The sequence below is a fragment of the Schistocerca cancellata genome, chromosome 4 (genome assembly GCF_023864275.1).
Source record: "Schistocerca cancellata isolate TAMUIC-IGC-003103 chromosome 4, iqSchCanc2.1, whole genome shotgun sequence".
In the NCBI taxonomy this organism is placed as follows: Eukaryota; Metazoa; Arthropoda; class Insecta; order Orthoptera; family Acrididae; genus Schistocerca; species Schistocerca cancellata.
In genome coordinates, this window is record NC_064629.1 from 558,198,917 (window position 1) to 558,209,438 (window position 10,522).

Sequence of the window (10,522 nt, forward strand, 5' to 3'; positions counted from 1 at the left end):
TGAATTTGGCTGCCTCGAATGCTTCGGCTGTTTTCATGGCTTTTGTAATGGTATAGCGCGTCAGATAATCAGTGCAAACAATAATCCATCTATTGTCACTAGCAGACGTTGGAAGTCGTCCTAAGAGGTCAATCCCAACACACTGGAAAGGCGTTTCGACTGATGAAATTGGTATGAGTCGACCAGGTGGTCTCTGATGAACTGCCGTTCTCCTCTGGAACTCTCAACAGTGTGACACATAGTGATGGACACTCCTAAATAAACCTAGCCAGAAAAATCTCTCGTGGATCCTATCGTATATCTTAATAAATGGCAAATGTCCGGCCTCAGATGTGTCATGGAATTTCTGTAGAACATCTAAGCGCATGTGTTTAGGAATCACTGGTTTCCACCTCTTTCCAAACGGATCAAAGTTTTTCTTGCAAAGTAATCCATTAACTACCTTAAATTGTCATTTCACATCCTCTGACCGATTTAAGGCAAGCATAATTTGAGATATCTTGGCGTCCTTCTTCTGCTCAGCAGAGAGATTCTGGAATGCAGCGAGACACTTACTATCTTCATCAAAATCTTGATGGTCTTGCACAGGGTTTCTTGAGAGACAGTGGGCATCTTGGTGTTTTCCCCCACTTTTGTACACAATGGTAATGTAATATTCTTGAAGATGTAGCGCCCACCTGGCGAGTTGTCCTGTTGGATCCTTAAGACCTGTCAACCAACAAAGTGAATGATTGTCTGTAACAACTTTGAATGGCCTTCCATAGAGATACCGTCGAAATTTGCACATGGCCCAGATCACAGCAAGACATTCTCTTTCTGTAGTTGAGTAGTTGTTCTCGGCTTTTGTAAGTGTCCTAGAAGCATAGGCTATAACCTTCTCTTTTCCATCCGAAATCTGTACCAGAACAGCACCGATCCCATACCCACTGGCATCTGTGTGTAGTTCTGTAGGTGCACTCACATCATACAGACCATGTACAAGGTCAGTCGTCAGAGCTTTTCGCTGCACATTCAAAGAATCTTGTTGAGCATCACCACAGATAAATTTGGCATCGGTTTTTAACAACCCTTGAGTGGCCTGGCTTTGATACAAAAGACTTTCATAAAACGACAGTAACTGGAACACAGTCTGAGGAAGCTTCTCACATCTCTAATACATTTAGGAATAGGAAATTCCGTTATGGCACTCACCTTCTCTGGGTCTGGCCGCACACCTTCGTTTGACACAAGATGCCCTAGTATTTTGATTTCTTTTGTTCCAAAGACGCACTTTCTTGGATTAAGTTTCAGTCCAGCTTGTTGGAGACACTTAAGAACGCCCCTCAGTCTTTTTATGTGTTCATCAAATGTCTCTGAGAACACCATAATCTCATCTAAATAACAAAGACATATCGTCCACTTCAGGTGCCTTAGAAAACTATCCATTATTCGTTCACAAGTTGCTGGTGCATTACACAAACCAAACGGCATTACCGTAAACTCGAACAGGCCCTCAGGGGTGATGAATGCAGTTTTCTCACGATCAGCCTCATCTACTTCGATTTGCCAGTATTCTGAGTACATGTCCATGGTTGAGAAAAACTTAGCCCCCTTCAGACAATCTATTGTATGGTCAATTCGTGGAAGGGGGTAAACACCCTTTTTAGTTATCATATTACGCTTCCTGTAAAATATCTGAATGGTGCGAAAAGTGGCAGTTGACCCTAAATAACGAAAAGTGTGAGGTCATCCACATGAGTGCTAAAAGGAAATCGTTAAACTTCGGTTAAACAATAAATCAGTCTAATCTAAAAGCTGTAGATTCAACTAAATACCTAGGTATTACAATTATGAACACCTTAAATTGGAAAGAACACATAGAAAATGTTGAGGGGAAGGCTAACCAAAGGGTGCGTTTTATTGTCAGGTCACTTAGAAAATGTAACAGACCTACTAAGGAGACTGCCTACACTACGCTTGTCCGTACTCTTTTTAGAATACTGCTGTATTGTGTGGGATCCTTACCAGGTAGGACTGACACAGTACATCGAAAAAGTTCAAAGAAAGGGAGCACGTTTTGTATTATCTCGAAATATGGGAGAGTGTGTCACAGAAGTGATACAGGATTTGGGCAGGAAATCATCAAAAGAAAGGCGTTTCTCGTTACCACGGAATCTTCTCACGAAATTCCAATCACCAACTTTCTCCTCCGAATGCGAAAATATTTTGTTGACACCGACCTACATAGGCAAGAACGATCACCACGATAAAATAAGGGAAATGAGAGCTTGTACGGAAAGATATAGGTGTTCATTCTTTCCCCGCGCTATACGAGATTGGAATAAAAGAGAATTGTGAAGGTGGTTCGATGAACCCTCTGCCAGGCACTTAAATGTGATTTGCAGAGTATCCATGTAGATGTAGATGTAATCAACACAAAAGCGCCAACTATCATCCTTCTTCCTGATGAGAACTACTGGTGACAACCATGGGCCCTGCGAAGGCTGAATGATGTTATTCTTCATCATTTTCTCTACCTCCTCGCGAATTATTTGACGTTCCGTTGCTGACACACGATATGCTCTCTGGCTTATTGGTTGATGGTCTCCAGTGCTAATCCGGTGCTTCACCGTTGCTTTGTCTAATTTGCTCTTCACCTGTGGATTGAAGCATTCAGAGAACTCTTGAAGAATGGCAAGTAGCTTCTTCTGTTTTTCGTTAGTGAGATCTGGTGATAGTTGAGCTAGAAGATTTTGTCTTATAGTGGTAGCGCTAATTTCGCCCACAGATTCGGCATCGGATGTTTCTACGACGCTCAGCTGTTCTGCAATTAACGGCTCAGTGCTTGCTACGCACATGCGTCTTGGCAGGATCTGCAGTTCTCGGTGACAGTTAACTATCCACAATTCACCGAATCCGTTCTTAAACGAGACGACAGAGGCTGGGATGACCAAGTTATTCTTGAGTGGTATGCTTCTCTTACATTCAACTACAAGAGCCATGGGCTGAAGCATGACATGACACATGACAGCCAACTTTCTAGCGCTGACTGCAGGAATGACCACTTCATCCAGCGCGCATAGTCTCCACACGTTTGGATGCGCATCTTCCTGTCCACAGTATCTCATCTCGTCTAGCATAATCTTCGAGCGAACACAATCTATAATTGCTTGAGCAGCTTTCAAAAAGTCCCATCCGAGAATAACGTCATGACTACAGTCTTGTAAGATGATGAATTCTAAGGGCTGTGTATGGCCACTCATAACCACACGAATGACACATCTTGCTGTAGGTTTTACATATTTCCCATTAGCCACCTTCAGCAGAGATGTTTTGTTGTCGACGAATACGGTTTTCTGAAACTGGCGACGGTACTTCTCCGAAACGACTGAATATGATGCTCAAGAGTCCACAAGAGCTTGGGCTGGGTGGCCATCCATGAGGATTTCGACGTAGTTTCCTATAATTTTTGTAGTGATCGATGGTGGAGGATTTTTCTCTTCGTCGGCCTCACTCCCAAGGAAGGTCACACCCTTTAGTTTTCCAGGTTGCGGAGGCTAGGTGATCGGCTGGAGCTTCTAAACGGCGATGGAGACCTTGATAGGCGTGTTGGGGAGCGTCCTCTCCAGCGGCTAGCTTGCGGCGATGGTGACCTACGTCATCTTGCACCCACATCTTCTTGCTCATCTTCGTCGTCCCAGAGTTGGCGTCGGTTAAGATCGGTCTGCTGGCTTCTGGCGCGGGTGTCATCAAATATCCGCCGCCTTTCTCGACAATAGCGCACCACATGTCCTGGTCGTCTGCAGTGGAAACATACTGGTTGGCTATCCTGGGTCCTCCAGACATCACTCTTCCTTGGTGTCCAAACAGGTTCCTCATGCGGCATTGTAGGAACGTAACTTCTCCTGGATCTCGAATTTTTTACGTTTTTAAAAGGAAATGAAGGCCGAGAGACTGGGTTCAATGTCTGTTCTACTTCCTCCCTTATGACCTCTTAAAACGGCTCGGTTTTTTGCTCGCCTTGCAATCCAAGTGCCTTCTGAACTTCCTCTCTCACTATCTGACAAAGAACCAATGCGACGTTTGGAAGCCGTTCAAACTTCTTGTGTGTAATTCTTTTTTGATGCATTGTCTTGATTACTGGCAACATTTTATGAAGTCGTCTGTTGTCGAAACCTCCTTCAGGAGTAGGGCTTGATACATGTGCTCAGCAACACCCTTCATGAGATGTGCAACCTTATCTTCCTCCTTCATTCGAGGATCCACTATTTTACACAGTCTTGAATGTAGGATGCTGTCGTTCCCCCTGGACGCTGTGCCCTGCACTTCAATTTATCTTCAGCCTTGCTCTCCTGTCTTTGTGTGTCGGCGAAATACTTGCGCAGTTCTCCTGGAATACTTGCCAGCTTGTGAACTTCTCCTCGTTGTTCTCATACCATTATTTGGCAGTGCCCTCCAAGTAGAAAAATACGTTAGCCAAACACACGGTGTCATCCCATTTGTTAAATTTGGCTATACGCTCATATACCTTCAGTCACTTGTTTGGATCTTGGCCATCGTCACTAGAGAACCCGGAAGGATGTCTCATGTGGTGGCACACAGTTGCTGTCATCGTGACGTCCTGTTCTTCTTCTGTCTCCGATAGATTGCAATCAGTTGAATATGGATCGAACTCTGGTTTCTCGCCACGTAAACGGCGGCTCTGTCGTGGCCTGATGGGAGCCACTGTGTCATCGATAATGTAAGGTATCCCAAGTTCCCCTACCTGGTGCCTCCACCAGAATAATGTCACGTAGATGAAGGTGTAAGTAGATGAATGACGAACACTAACTTCACTTAACGAAGGTTTATTCAGCCCTTGCACATGCAAGAGCGCGGAGCGAACTGCCTCCGGCGAGAACACATATAGTATATCTACAGCAACAGAACATCCCAGTACAGTGATTCTTGCTATTTGTGGATACTTGTAGAATGTACTCGAATCGAACATACAAATTAAAACCTAACAGTCCAAGTGAGTTTCGAACTCACGACCTTCAATGCAACAGGGTATTATCATAACCGCTACACCACGGTGCTACTAAGGTTCTTTTGTGACAATATGATCCAGTAAATGGTTATGAGTCTGTTACTAAACAGTACTTAGAATGTTACAGAACCTGAATATACAAGTATTTTAACGCAATTCAGATATTATGTCACTTCTAAGCAACTTACTGAAAAAATTAATCAATTTAATAAAAATTATGTAACTAACTACTTTACAAAAAAGGAAATAGAAAAAGATTTACAAATTATTTCTCAAAGGCAGATTTAACACCATACCTAAGACTGTTAAGTAAACTTCAGAAAAGAATGTATGACAGACAAAAACTGAAATTTCTTTTTGTTAGAGTGATGAAATATTGAAATATACATTTGAATACACTATAAAAATCAAGAGAATTATTTTATGTGGGGCCAATACAGATAGTGATATCTCAATTACTGATTTGAAAAAAGAGATAAAAAGACAAAATAACGATGAATTACAAATTTTATATCCAACTCCAACCAATAATCCATTACATGAAATGAAAATTAAAGAAAAATTAATTATAACTCTAAATCAATCATTTAAAACTCTACCTGTTTCAGGCGAATTAATCATGTTTGGTGAACTATTTTAGAGTTAAATAATGATGATAGAATGGAACAATAATTTAAATCTTATTTAATTTTCCGCCTATATAAATGGAGAGTCATGCTATGCATCAGTCCTTCAGGATAGTAACATTTACTGTTTGAAGTGTAAAACATTTACTGAAACAAATAATCCTCGTAGATTAACAACTAAACGCCCCTGTCTTTTATTTACTCGTCCTGTGTATTGTGGAAGCAGCAGCAGGATAATTTACACTGTGCGATGTCTAGTTTTCTGTGAGAGCAAATGGATGGAAATGTGTTAATTTTGGTTTAGCACCTCACAGAGACCTCGAAGTCATGGTGAAAAAACAAAATGGTGGCTATGTATGTAGCTGTAGTCATAAATTGCTTGAATGTGCTACAGTAGAAAAAACACACTGTATCAAACAACAACACAGGAACCCTCTTTTGCAACTGATAGCCTGTGGGATATGGTCCTCCTTCAATACAGGTGATAAAACTTTACACTGGTTTGTGGAAGTGAGTTCAATCACTGGCCACCTTTTCCAAAGAACCAATACCTGTATATTTAATACGATCGCCACATATGCTCGATGCCAGCATGCAGACGCTATTTGTTATCGATATATGTGACGAGAGGGACGCAGTAATATCCTATCAAGTTCTCTGTGGGATGATGTTAGCGAAGTTTTTATAGTTTGTAGTTCATCTCTGTTGGATGGTATTAAACAACGATGGCAGAGAATGTCTTCCTAATTTCCCTGATAAGAAACACCACTGTAACTATTTGTACTGTCTTTTATAATACCTCATGTTGCAGAGAAAGCTTCGTTTTGGCGTTGACCTTACACATCATACACTGTTGGTGGAGCTACGACAAAATGTCCCCATTTCCACCGAGTCGTCAAAACACGGTCCTGTCGCAATAACTGAGCTAACCCTGTTTCTCCATGGGTTGCAGGAGGTCTTCGATATAGCGCTGTCTGACGTCTGCCCAATTCCGACTCAAATTGGGACAATCACATGGACGAAGCTGCAGGTAGGGCGGGACAGAGACTGAGGAACAGTTAAAAGACGCAGAGGGACTGTCCAAAGCCACGCTGGAGTTTTGCTGTAGCAGATACTTTAGAACAAGATGATTAGTTTCGAGATATAAGAGCGGCACGAATACGATTCAGCAGTGGCTGTAATCGTTAAAAGACATCTCCATTAGATCCAATGCAAGCATGTGGTTGAATAGGGAGACTTGATTTCAAATCACAGACAGAATTTCTACTAGAAAGCATAACGCTGTCAGCGACTGTTGTGTGTGTCGGTAAAAACAAGACCGCTTTTTATACAGGGATAACATAGTTGTTGTAATCGTGTTTTTAATAGCGAGGTCTTTACGCGGAATGTGTGGTGACAGCCGTACAATAATTCTGTGTTTAGCTTCAAATGACGGTTCTCAGTAATGTTCCTCGGAGAGAACATCGTCTTCCGTCCAGGGATTCCTATTTGAACTACCTGCTGAATGTAATCCAACTACTGAAAAATAAAAATTACTCGCCAGGCAAAGTGACTCTCATGATCAATTTAAGTAATTAGCCTATCAATTTGATGTCAGTGGCATACCGCGTGGCGGGTGGAGGCGATGTCTAGGGCACCACGGAAATGATTCGGGAGTGGGAGCGGTAATCGGGCGTTTTTTTTTAATTGTTGCGATATCTTTTAGTTATATTTCAATCTCTCATCTACACAGAAACAGACGAAAATGGTAATAAAATCTGATCTATTAGGCCATATTTATAAAGTGATACATAGTATAAATCTTAAATTTACAACTTCTCTGTGCTGTTACCTTAAAAGTCTTGGTGTATTACAAGACATTTGGTTATCTTAAGAGAGAGTTCGAAAATGAGGAGGTGTCCTGTGATGGAGGTAGATCTCAGCACTCCATTATGATTTAGAAATGAGTTTGTGATGTGTGACGTAACTGACAAGAAAAGATTTCTTCGTACCTGAAGAGAAAATGCTTAGAGGAAATGTAGCCTATGCTATACTGTTACAGGATTTTCATAACAAGTAACGATACTTGTAGCGATGTGAAGAAGCGTGTATGCCTCGATTTCTTCTGTTTTAGAAAATAGATCCTGTAAAAGGAAGAAATCTACATTTAACGTGCGAAATTCGAGGTATATGATCAACAACAGCGCTGCCTCGGATTGAGTAAAGCAGATTTTGTAAACTGGTGGATCTACATCGGGGTGGAGATGTTAATAACTACTGTATACGTCCAAGCTGCAGCTGCTCGTTTCGCAGTGCACCACGGCTGGCTGCAGCGGCAGTCACAAGGATTCGGCAATCGGAAGTAACGGATTAGCTCAGCTTGGGACGAGTCTGATCTTGCCTGTGGCAGTCAGAGCTGGCGGAGTGACCAGTGTGCTGTAGAGGTGGGCCAAACGGTTATTCTGGAGTAACCGTTATCACAGTTCCAGTTATTCTATGATAACCGTTTTTTAACGGTTATCAATAACTGTCAAGTTATTTTTCGCTACCGAATAACGAATACTCCGATGGGGTGACAGTTAAATAACGACATAGTTTGAATCCATCAGTTTAGTTATCAGTATACCTGCGAGTAGTGTGAAATGGCAGAAATGTCGTATGAATCATGTCATAACCTTAGCTATTAACTCCAGGTACATTTTAGTTGATGTTAGAACGATTATTAGTGTTTCATATTATATGTGTATAGGTTATCGGTTGCTATTAGAAATATTATCTTCGCAGCTGCAACAGGAAGTACGCGGAACTTCGCCAGAGCACTGTTTAAGTAAAATGTTAACAATGTGCATTTTTAAGTATGAAGTAATATGTTAACTGAATACTGTAGGTTAAATTCGAAGCTTAATTTCTTGTGCTGCTCACTTAATAGAATAAGTGTACAGCTTTGTAATACAACAAAAATATACGTAATGTGACAGATTCGTTTTCTATTGTCCTGTACAAGATGTCCTATTGGGAAAAGTGTGATACGCTAAACCAAGTTTTATGTGAGATTTGGAAAACTGCTCGATTTCTCCAGCTGCAGCATATTTATAACATATGAAGACATGCAGATCGAAAAGGTTGACAGTATTACATTTCTGGGACTACAACTCGATAGTAAATTCAGTTGGGAAGGGCATACCACACAATTGATGAAGTGCCTAAACAAATCTATATTTGCAGTGAGAATCATGTCAGATGTAGGAGACATAAATATAGAAAAGCTTACATATTTTCATTCTATTATTTCATAAGGGATCATCTTCTGTGGTAACTCATCAAACGGAGCAGAAGTTTTTCACATGTAAAAGCATGTAATAAAAACCTTTTGTGGTATAAATTCAAGAACATCATTTAGGAACTCGTTCAACGAACATTGTATTCTAACCACTGCTTCCTAGTATATTTATTCCTTAATGAAATTGGTTGCAAGTATTTTCAACCAATAGCTCAATACATAATATCAGTACTAAAAATGGGAACAGCAATCTACATAAAGACCTAAATTCACTTACATTGGTACAAAAGGGGTCCAATATTCAGGAGCATGCATTTTCAATAAACTGCTAGCAAGTCAGCAACCATTTAAAACTTGGTTTCAGATAAATCACGGTTTACAGAGTGTTTGAAAGACTTTTTGATACAGAAGCGTCTGATTCTACCCGTCTGCTTTGACCCAGGACGGCATCAATATGCCGGAAATGGCTATTTTAAGTGTGTCTATGACGTCACTACATACACATGGCAAAAAACACGAAGATACATATAAATAACACAATAACATCTCCCACCAAAAATACAATCAAACCAGTGGGACAACTGCGGGAAGTTAAGGGTTTTAGGGTGAGGACAAGCTAGTAAAAAAAACACACCATGATCCCAAAACACAAAATGAAGAACAAAAAGAAAAAAAATACAGCATTACGCTACACCAACAAAATCTGCAGGAATCGGACACTTCCCTTGAACAATATAGGCCAACCATAGGTGACCATACCAAAACACCAATACCCACAACTAGAAGTATGAAAACTGGAATCGGACATTTCCCTTGAACTACATAGGTCAACCTCAGATGACGATACCAAAACATCAACACTTACAACTATGAAAATGGGAATCGGTCATTTCTGGTGACCTATATAGGTCCACCACAACTACTGATGCCAAAAAACCAACACCTACAACTGCAAAAAATAAAACCAAAACCACAATCTCAAAAATTCACAAATCAAACATCCCTGCATAAATTAAAACACATTCAATACTCCAAAAGTACACAAAACAGCACAACTAGAAAAAAAAGGTTAGTTACCTCCAGCAAATTCCAGCACTGCAAACTAGATCAGCCAGCCCAACACACACACACACACACACACACACACACACACACACACAAACAACTCATAAACACCGTGCCGTAATGACATTCACACACCACAACACCTTTACGTCAAAGCAGACGGGTGGAACCGGACGCTACCATTCACCCCTCCTTCTACTCTGTAGACGAATATCTTAACAGAGACTGTTAGACCAGCTTAAGTAAAAATTCTGTTATATTTCAGTTTTGACAACACTTGGGCGCAACAGTCAAGATCAGGTATTGTGTGTATGACAAATTTATTAAAAGTGCTTAACTGTGTTTTATTCTGACAGTGCTTCAATTCTGTAAATATTAGCAGTTACTGTAATATATTCACATATTTTAACAATCTCTTGACAAATGATGAGGATAATAATTATTATAATCAAATGTATTATGTTATACTTTCTGACATGTTATTTGTCATTCACGATGGCCAGTGGCTATTTCCGAAGCAGTACGAAAGTATTTGTTCACTCCAGTAACTGTCCTCTCTGGAAA